Raw genomic sequence first — 9782 nt, forward strand, 5'->3', positions numbered from 1 at the left:
CTTTTTTTCTTTTTTTTAGTTAGCAAGATGCAACAACCAAAACACAGGATTAAAATGTCAATAATTCTCAGTGAAAACAAATGGTAATTTTAACAGGTTTTTTGGTTTTGTTTTGTTTTTCAGAAAAGGACTTTTGTCAGTATGAGTAGCCAAGAGCAGTAGATAGCAGAAACTTGGCTTGTATTTCAGTCTCTTCTACTTATAAACTATGTGATCTTGGAGATAACAGCATGGGTCCCCTGTCAACCTCCTGACTGGGGAGTTGTGAGGACTAATGATAAAATCTCCAAATCACCCTGACTTCCTTGGAGATGAGGGTTACATCCACAAGAAAGCACTATTACAATCGAGGAATTTTTGAAGGTCTAAAGCCATGATTAAATAAGCATTTTGCCTTTATGAGATTCTTATTCTCACTAAGATTAATATCATATTTTACAAGACTAGAGCATTCTGCCATTTTGTAACCTACATGAAAGATTCCTTTGTTCAATGCCACAGGTTAAACTCATACCATGAAATTCTCTTTCCTTCCCACTGCCATCTCTGTCACTTATTACAATTGGAGTCCACAAAAAAATACAGTATGACTCAGAATATTGAGGCTGTGGCTAAGCAAGGAAAGTTCATTCAAAATTGATTTTCTTTCAGAAATCCCTGATATTCCTTCTTTCAATTGTTCACCCACTGTAGGACTGAGCAAATACTGAAGGAGGCTGCAGAGCAATGCAGCCTGTCTGAGACATGAAGGAATGTAGAACAGGATAATCACAACATCATCAACCCAATTCTCCAAGGTAGCTGGCCAATAATGCTGTTCTAATTGAATAACTTATCCACAGCTATTTCCCCTGGGAAAGCCTCCGGCTCAGCCTCTCCGAGTAGGCAGATGGTGTAGCATATACAATGAAACCTGTAATTTTCTCTCGCCATTGGACATGCGAACAGTGGGCCCTCTCTGCTTATTCTTTAATATTTTATCTTAACTGTTTCTCCCCAAATTATTACATGCCACAAAGCAGCCAAAGAGGAATTCAGTGATACAGATCATATTTAATTTATCCTCCCACAAGCTCACCAAAGGAGTCACTTGGTGAGCTGCTGCCATAAAAGTCAGAGTCAGGTGTATGCTACTGAAATAAAGGCAACAGAAAAGGACCCAATTAAAGTCAAAAGGTATATGAGTCATCAGAGTATAATGATATCAACTGGCCCAAAGCACCAAAATATCATGTGCATTCAAAATCTGTTTTCTTTTGTTTTTTTTCTTTTTAAAATATATTAAATGGCAATGTGCCCACAGCCAATGCATTTGAAAGGACAGAAAGATCTACTTTTCCTCAGTGGTGGTATTACACCCACCAAGACCCACAGAGAACGAAGGATTGTGTAGCATCTTGATTTTCATTGTCTAATGAATGCCAAAGTTGGTACAGAGGGAAATGCAATCGGAAAGGGTGAGCAGAGACAGCCCATCAGCAGCCTAACAACATGACAGATGACAGACCCAGAGGCAAATCCAGGGCTGCCAGCCCATCAGCCTGTGGAGTCTGCCAAAGAGCCAGATGCAGCAACTGAACGGAGAGCATCCTGAGTTTAGCATCTGGGTCTGGCTGTGGCCAAGCACATTTCATGTACTGGAAACCAGAGCGTCCATGGTGACACTCACTGCTGATAGAGGTCGAAAAGGAAAAAAAGAAAAAAAAAAGGAACAATGTGGGAGGGAAAGCCCTTTATTCTTTACAGACTTAGACTAAATTTTTCCAAAGCAAAAATTGTTATCACTAAGAGTGTTCTCTTCTGAAAGCCAGCAGGGATTTCTAACCATAAAAGTATCTTGTACTTTAAGAATATTTCCTTCTTTATTTGATTGGAATTAGTGGCAGATAACTTAGCTAGAGTAAATTAGATGAACCTTGATGGTGATCTTTATCAGTGATTCAGATGTACAGGAACACAAATCAGAGGAGCTCCCAGAGCAGTAGTACAAGCCAGGACCAAATGGTACAAACCAGGATTGAAAACAAGACCCAAGGTTTGGACTGATTTTCTTCTGCCATGGTAAATCTGTGCTGCAGCACTCACACTGAAGGAGTTGGTGCATACGAAATACCCAACATGCCTTTCAGAAAAAAAGTGACACTAATCAATAATACAGTGTTTACAATATATATGTAATATATATAAACATGTATATATATTACAATTTAATATAATATCATATATAATGTTTACTAGGATATATTATATATTTATATATGTATATGAAATGTGCAATTTATATGCCCTATATACTTTATATACTTATATCCATTAGACACATAATGACTATATCTATTTTCAGAAATGGAAACCATTCTTTTGTTCTGGAATCCTAAATGTAGCATTTATTGACTTGAAGGTAGAATTGAAGTTAGGGATTTCTCCATTCATACATACCCTGTTAATCATGCAATGGAAAGTTGGATTGACCGGTAAGGGTTAGGAAAAAGTTAATAATGGGTCACACCCATCTGAATAGCTGTATTTTTACAGTAAGGATGGGAGCATTAAAAATGGAATTGACTGCAAGGAAAAATAAAGTTTGAGCAATATAAAGATATGAGCATTTGACCTGGGAAAACAAATTGGCAAACCAGGAAGTAATATGAATGGGGACCAGGGATGCTGGCTGTTCACAGCAGGGATTAATATCTGTGCAAGAAATATCAGTTGTCACAGAGTAGAACAGAGTCAAGGAGCTGAGCTGAGGTCAGCTATCATTTAATAATAAATATTTATGTGGCAAGCAGTATGCTGACTGATAAAAAGACAAAAATGAGAGGATACCTGTCCTCAAGCAGTTTACATTCTAAAAATAAAAAATAGCCTGAAAAGTACATTCACTTACTAAACATATAGTTTACCATGGGGAACTATCTGGGAACAAGTTGCCTAGCACTTTCATTATAGTGTCAGGGTATTTCTTTGAAGGTGAAATCTATGGAAACCACTTGAAACGCAAAAAAGTTCAAGAGATAGGTTGTTAGAAATAGGATGTGCTTTGCTTTTCACATGTAAAATAATGCCCAAGAATTGTAACTAAGAACCTTTTTACAAGAATAGATTCTAAGAATTAGGATCAAGAATCTCTATAAAATTTATATTGTCTACACACAATTAAGTTAATCATCTTTGTGTCTAGGAAGAGATAGTCTTTCTGCCTAGCTAGCTTAGTGGGACTTTAGTTAACTACACCATAGCCAAGACTGTAGACTCCTAGAGATCAAACAAATGCTTCTTGAGCCCCCCATTTTCATCTAGTCTTTTACCTACACCCCTTTCTCACCCACCTAGTGAAGTAGATTGAGGAGCTTGGATTAGTGGGATGTGGCTATTGAATTGGAATAGAATTCCCTTTAAAGAATGACATTCAGTATCATAACCCTTTTTGAGTTGCCCCATTCATTTATTCAATTTATTTAATTATGTATTATTCATTTATTCACTTAATAATAATAATTTATTAATTACTAGACACTAATCACACAAAGGTATAAATGTAAAAGGCTTATATTGAACAACCTTTTATTAAGTACCAATGACATACAGGAAACATTTTGTTGTTGCTATTGTTGTCTGTGTTGTTTGTGTCCCCATTTGGAATTTTCTTGGCAAAGGTACTGAAGAAGTTTGCCATTTTTTTCTCTAGTTCACTTTACAGATGAGGAAACTGAGGCAAGCATTGTTAATTAAGTTGCTCAGGGTCACATAACTAGAAAACATCTGAGATCAGATTTGAAAACTTGAAACATTCTGACTATAACATCTAGCTAACTCATGTAAGAAGATTAGGAGGTTGTATTTCTGTTTTCCTTTTGTTTGTCAAAGCAGTAGCTCCTATAGGATGTCTTTTTTTATTTCTTGGGGGAATAGATGGGGAAAGTCAGGCAAGAAGCAAGCCTTATTCCCTCTTGGGATTCTCTCTCCATTCATTTTTTTCTTTCCATCCCCACCAATTTTCTTCAGCAATACTGATATTTGAGCTTGCAATCTAGGGCATTTGCCCTTTCCCACAAGCTGTCTCACTGGAAAATGCAAATGTTACACCCTCCAAATATACCATTATTGATCACAAAGTGTTAAAAATGAGGCTTTTTCCCTTTTCTGTTATTATAATACAAATGGTAATTTGATGCATACTGTTTTTGCACAAATGGTTTACTATATACTCTTATCTACTTTGGTAAGTCTATGCAGGGGGTGTAGCCAATTTTAAGATTTGTAGGTCAGTGAATGAAATCTTCACTTCTAAGCCCTTCATTATTCTCATTACATGCTGAAATAATTGGTGAGTGACATTTGGGAGGGATTAAGTCACCTCTAAGCTTCTGACTCTTTGTGTCTTCAGTTCTCCATGGGCTCTTAGGTATGTCTTTTCAGTTGTTGATAAAGGGTTCTTTCTTCTAGTGCAGTTGTGAAAATTAGATGGAACCACAGGTTCAAGATCTAAAAGAGACAAAGTAGATTTGAAAAAAAAAGTGAATCTATTGCCAAGATTTTAATAAAAATTGAAACTATACCATCAGGTGTTGACTGCTAAGATATGAATGAATACAGATGAGACTATCGAATAATGGAAGATGGCAAAAATATAATTAGGGTTGAGAAGTTGTTTTTGTTTTGTCTTTTTCAGCACATTTTTATTTGCCTCTCCACTTCTTGTAATGTGACTTCCTATCCCACCACTGAGATTACTCTCTCTATGGCCACCAAGGATATCTTAATTGCTGAATCAAGTGACCTTTTCCTTAACCCTCTCTGTGGCATTTCATACTGTTAAATACTCCCATCTTCTCTATCCTTTCTTGTTTTGTTCTTTTGTTCTTTTTATTTTTTTTATCTTGCTTACACTGACTCTCCTGCTATCTGTCAGACTGTTCTTTTTCAGGATTCTTTCCTATACCATCATCCATGATCTGTTCCTCCTGTGTGGTTGTATCACAAGGTTTAGATCTGTGATTCTTAACACTTTTCTTTTAGTCATCTCATAAACTCTTAAAGGTTTATCTAGATAACCCAGAAATTAGTTACATATCCAGTCCTACTTTCTGTCTTGAATCTAGTCCCAGCTAGTCAGTATTTACTAGCTGTTCCATTGGAACTTCAAATGCAATAGAATCAAAGGAAAACTCATTTTCTTTCTCTTTTAACCTTTTCTCTTTCCTCACTTCCTCACGTACATCAAGAGCACCCCCATCCTTCTAGTTACTACCCTGTAGTTCAAAGCTTTCCTCTCCCTCTCTCCCTCCCAAATCCAATCAATTGCCAAGTCCTATCATTTCTCGGTGTTCCTTATCTCCACTCACACAGCTACCATCCTTCCTAGGGACCTCTTTAATTCTATCATAGACTATTCTAATAACCTATCAGATGAGATTATAATTATAAAGCATTCTGGGAGGTGCCTAACACTTGGGAGACACTTAATAAAAGCTTTTCCCCTTTCTTTCTTCCTGCCCCTTTCCCTCCAAAATGGTTTTAGAATTCCAAATTGATGGTCTTAAAGTATATCTGATAAAGGTATCTCTGTAACTCCCTATTATCTCTGTGATAAACTATAAACATTATTGAAAACCCTTCATAATCTTGCTCCAGTTGACTTTTCCAGATGTGTTCCACAAATATCTGTTGTTGGCTTTGTTGGATGGTCCATAGATCAATCATACTGAATATCTAATCCATTTCTCTACCTTTGAATTAGGCAAAGATATTATATTATATTTATCATATTATAATCATATCATATAACATTCACATTATATTATGTGTTATATTGTATATCATATCATATCATATCATATCATATCATATCATATCATATCATATCATATCATATCATATCATATCATATTATATTATATTATATTATATTATATTATATTATATTATATTTGAACATTTGCTTTAGCAAATAAAAAAATATGGATGTAACAGGATGTTCTCTCAGACATAACCCTAGAGGTAGATGTGCAGCTTAAGGCTGAATCTGAATTATGGTTTTTATCATCTATTTACTCTCTTATGGTGCCCTCACTTCCATGCAAGTAAATGAGAAACATCAGGGCTGGAGCCTCAGGGGAGCCCCAGATACACTACAGTTTCCTCTTCTTCCTTTGTTTCTTTACCTTTTTCTAGGTCAATACCCTTGTAGAAAGCAACTAATATCATCTGGAAACATTTACAGTTGTCCCTGGGCCAAAGTTTCTTTTGGATCACCCACTATCTCATTATTAATGTGAACCCAAAGCAATAGTGTTTTGTTGCTCAGCCCACATACATTGGCATTGGTAATATAGCCCATTTTTCTCCTTGGGCAACTTGGTTTAATTTCTTTTCCACTATGAGGACATTGGAAATGATAGCACAATCCCTTGTGAATCAGCCTTTCCTACTCTTTTCTCTCTACACCTCTTTGAGGTTATCATTGTTGGGTGCAAACAATATTCTTGTTTCCTAGGGCTCATTTTCTCCAACCCCAACTCTCACCCTGAAAATGAAATAGGGGAAATATTGGACAGAAAATTATGTTTTATAATTAATCTATTCCCTCTCCACTAACCTTGCATTAACACTACCTCTCCCTTTCTTATCCCCCAAGCATCTGCCCCTCCCCTTGCCCCCTATCTCATTGTCTAAACTATGAAATGAGGCCAATGAACTTGAAGTAAAGTATCATGCACCTCCGGGGCAAGAACTCCAGGTAAATCCCTGCCCCTAGGCATAAAACAAGCCCCTATCAACCAAACAATGGAACCCTACCTTAGTCTGAAAGGATTAAGTTTTTGAGCTGCATAGCCCCAATTACCTCATCACTGTTCCAGTTGATGCTCCCATCAACTTATACCTAATTACCTCATCTTCCTGTTTATTCACTCCTCCATTTACTTCCTTTGTAGGGTAGTCTGCTCTTGGGGAGTATGATCCCCCAAAAAAACCTTTTATTACCCTATGCCCTTTTTTACTATTTATTCCCTGATTGCTTATCTGCTGGTGAAGCTAGTCCACTCTTAGGGAGCTATATTACCCAGGTAACCTCTCTTGCTCCTATACTTTCCTTTACTGCTAATCCTTTCATGGGACTTATATCATTGCTGATACTGCTGAATAGGTTTGCTGAGGCTGATTCCCTTTGACTTTGAGGATCAGTGACTTCCTGCCTTTAGTATTTTCATAATTTCTGCTATGATATATATATATATATATATATATATATATATATATATATATGTATATATATATTTCAGCAATACATAAATAAACCTTTGGTCCCTATCACTTCTTCTGGGTCAGAGTCAATCTTTTAAGTGAATTCTTTCATGATTATTGGAATCCCTGAAATCTTTAACTAGACACATTTTCCAGCAGCAAAAAGAGCAACTAATTACTCCGTGGGCATCTCTGATACAACACCCTAATAAAGACAGAGGTATGTCTATCTTTTCTCATTCCCAAATTTAGTCCTTTGGGATGCACCTCTTCCAATGTATTAAACAATGTCTCCCTTGAACATATACAATTGAATTTCCTAAACTCTTTATGAGTGCAGTTACATGAGTGTGTAGGTCATTGTCACTATTATTGAAAGTAATGGAAATTCCATGCCAGTCTATGTATGGCATGAGCTTTGGAAGATTGGTTGTATCGAGTTCTTATAATATTGACCAAAATTCATCTCCCTGGGATTGATTCTATAGCTTGTTTCTATATTCTGATGCTTATTAAGTAGCCCTAGCTAACATTTATATAGGTATTATTATTCCTATTTAAGCAAAGCAGTCAGAGGTGTTGATTTTCTGATGTATCCAACTGGCAAATAAATAGAGAGAAAATGATAAGCTGTCAGAAAAGGAGGATTTCAAGAGGAAGATATCTCTTTTTTTTTTCTATAAAATTCCTCTTTAAGAAGGGACTAGATTTAGTCTTGTTCTAAGTGTCTGACTCAGAAGCCTGAAAAGTCCTTAATTTCTTTATTCTAAATTGGTCTTTGGCAGAAGGCTATAGTAAATAATATCTGAATTCCTACTTTTTTGGGGAGCTCATTCCAGAATATGACCATAATAAACTGTGGGCCCTGAGCTGAGACAATCTGTATCTAGAACACATATAGAAAAATGATCTCCTTTAGAAAATACCAGGCTGTCTCTAATGCAGATAGTAACTTGGGAAGTGGAATCCAGAGGCACATCTTAGAACCATTACAAGTATGGCAAAATTTGAGATAGCTGTAAATCTAGACCTACTCCACACCATGGTAGTTGAGGTACTTGCCAATGGTTATGGGAGCCCCAAGAATTTCTGTCAAGGCTTTTTAGTCATTGATTTTAGTCAAAACCTCAGCTAACAATAGTACTAGTTGTTTAAATATTTTGTCCTGATCTCTTTTGAGTGTCCAACTAATAGAAACACTCATTCTTGCTGAGTTATTTCAGATACATCTAATTCTTTATATTTGTGCTTTTCTTGGCAAGGATATGGAATGGTTTGCCATTTTCTTGGCCAGCTGAGACAACAGGGTTAAATGACTTGTCCAGAGTTACATAACTAGTTCATATCTGATACGATATTTGAACTCATAAGAATGAATCTTCTGATACCAAATCTAGTGAAATTCATTTGTAGCTGCCCTAACAGAACACACTAATAGGCTAAAAGGGTTTCTTCCTATCCATTCTCCATTCACTCAAATAACACATTTTAGGTTCTTACTGTTCTTGGAGCATTGTGATAGGTGCTTGTAAAGTTAAATGATTTAAACAAAACAAGATTTTTGCCTTCATGGAATTTCCAGTCTAGAATATATAACACAACTTTATTCTGGAAGCAATGTAGACTGGGTCATCACACTTCTTCAGTAGCTCCATCTGGCCATCCCCAAGTCAAATACCACAAAATATACTTTAAAATTAACTTATAAAGATAGATTCATTGGGGATTCATTCAGATCTTTAGTAACTAAGCTCACCACTTAAATGATGTCAAAGAAGTTAGATTAGTACTTTCCAAGTCTCTACTGAATGCTCAGTGTGTCTGTGAACATGTTCACTCCAGATGTATTGGCCATTCAAGAAAACACATACATGTGTAAATAATTGAATCATTGAGCAGGACATACTTGTTCCCAGGGTCCATTAGGTTTGGATATCATATCCAGAGCTTATCTCAGTATCTGGCATATAATAGGCATTTTAGTAAATGTTCATTTAATTTTAATCAAGTTCCTATGTGTCTCCAAGTAAAGACTCCCCATTTTCTACATGTTCAAGAGGTATGACGGCTGTTAGAACCCTGTTAAGGAAGTTAAATAGCTTCTTTTTGTTGTTGACAATTGTCAGGAGTAATAAGTTGCAAGAAGACCAATAACTTTCCTTTTTCTTTGACAGCATTTCCACCAGCACTGTCCCTATCATCATCCTAGATGCACATGTTTCTAGAAGAAAAAAATGAAAGGGCAACTAGGTTTACCATATAAATGAAAAAAATTTGGTTTAGTGTTTTCCACTCTATTGAATATTCTTGTTTGTGGTTGCAATACCATTTTAAAATGCAATGACATCTTTGGGAAGGTCGACTAGAACCTCAGTGACTATCATAGGTGCATTGGCTAAACCAAATGGCCTAATTTTGTAAGCAAAATGTCTAAACTGTGTCCAAAACTTTGACTTCAACCACTCATCCTACTTCTAATTCTAAGCTCGTTACATATTCCTCATGGATATATTTTGATATAAATTCAAATATCT

At 36.1% G+C, this 9782-nt stretch overlaps 1 long non-coding RNA gene across 1 annotated transcript in view; it reads right to left on the minus strand.

Annotated features, from left to right (window-relative positions):
• Positions 1–1868: 1868 nt before the first annotated feature.
• Positions 1869–9782, minus strand: part of LOC141491821 (uncharacterized) — a 14672-nt gene continuing 6758 nt past the window's right edge. Inside the window, exons 2-3 of the long non-coding RNA XR_012469780.1 lie at positions 4361–4488; positions 1869–2122 (exon numbers count right to left, since the gene is read on the minus strand). This is a non-coding gene — a long non-coding RNA (uncharacterized LOC141491821). The remainder of the gene's footprint in view (positions 2123–4360; positions 4489–9782) is intronic.

The sequence above is a fragment of the Macrotis lagotis genome, chromosome 6, assembly GCF_037893015.1.
Source record: "Macrotis lagotis isolate mMagLag1 chromosome 6, bilby.v1.9.chrom.fasta, whole genome shotgun sequence".
Lineage (NCBI taxonomy): Eukaryota > Metazoa > Chordata > Mammalia > Peramelemorphia > Peramelidae > Macrotis > Macrotis lagotis.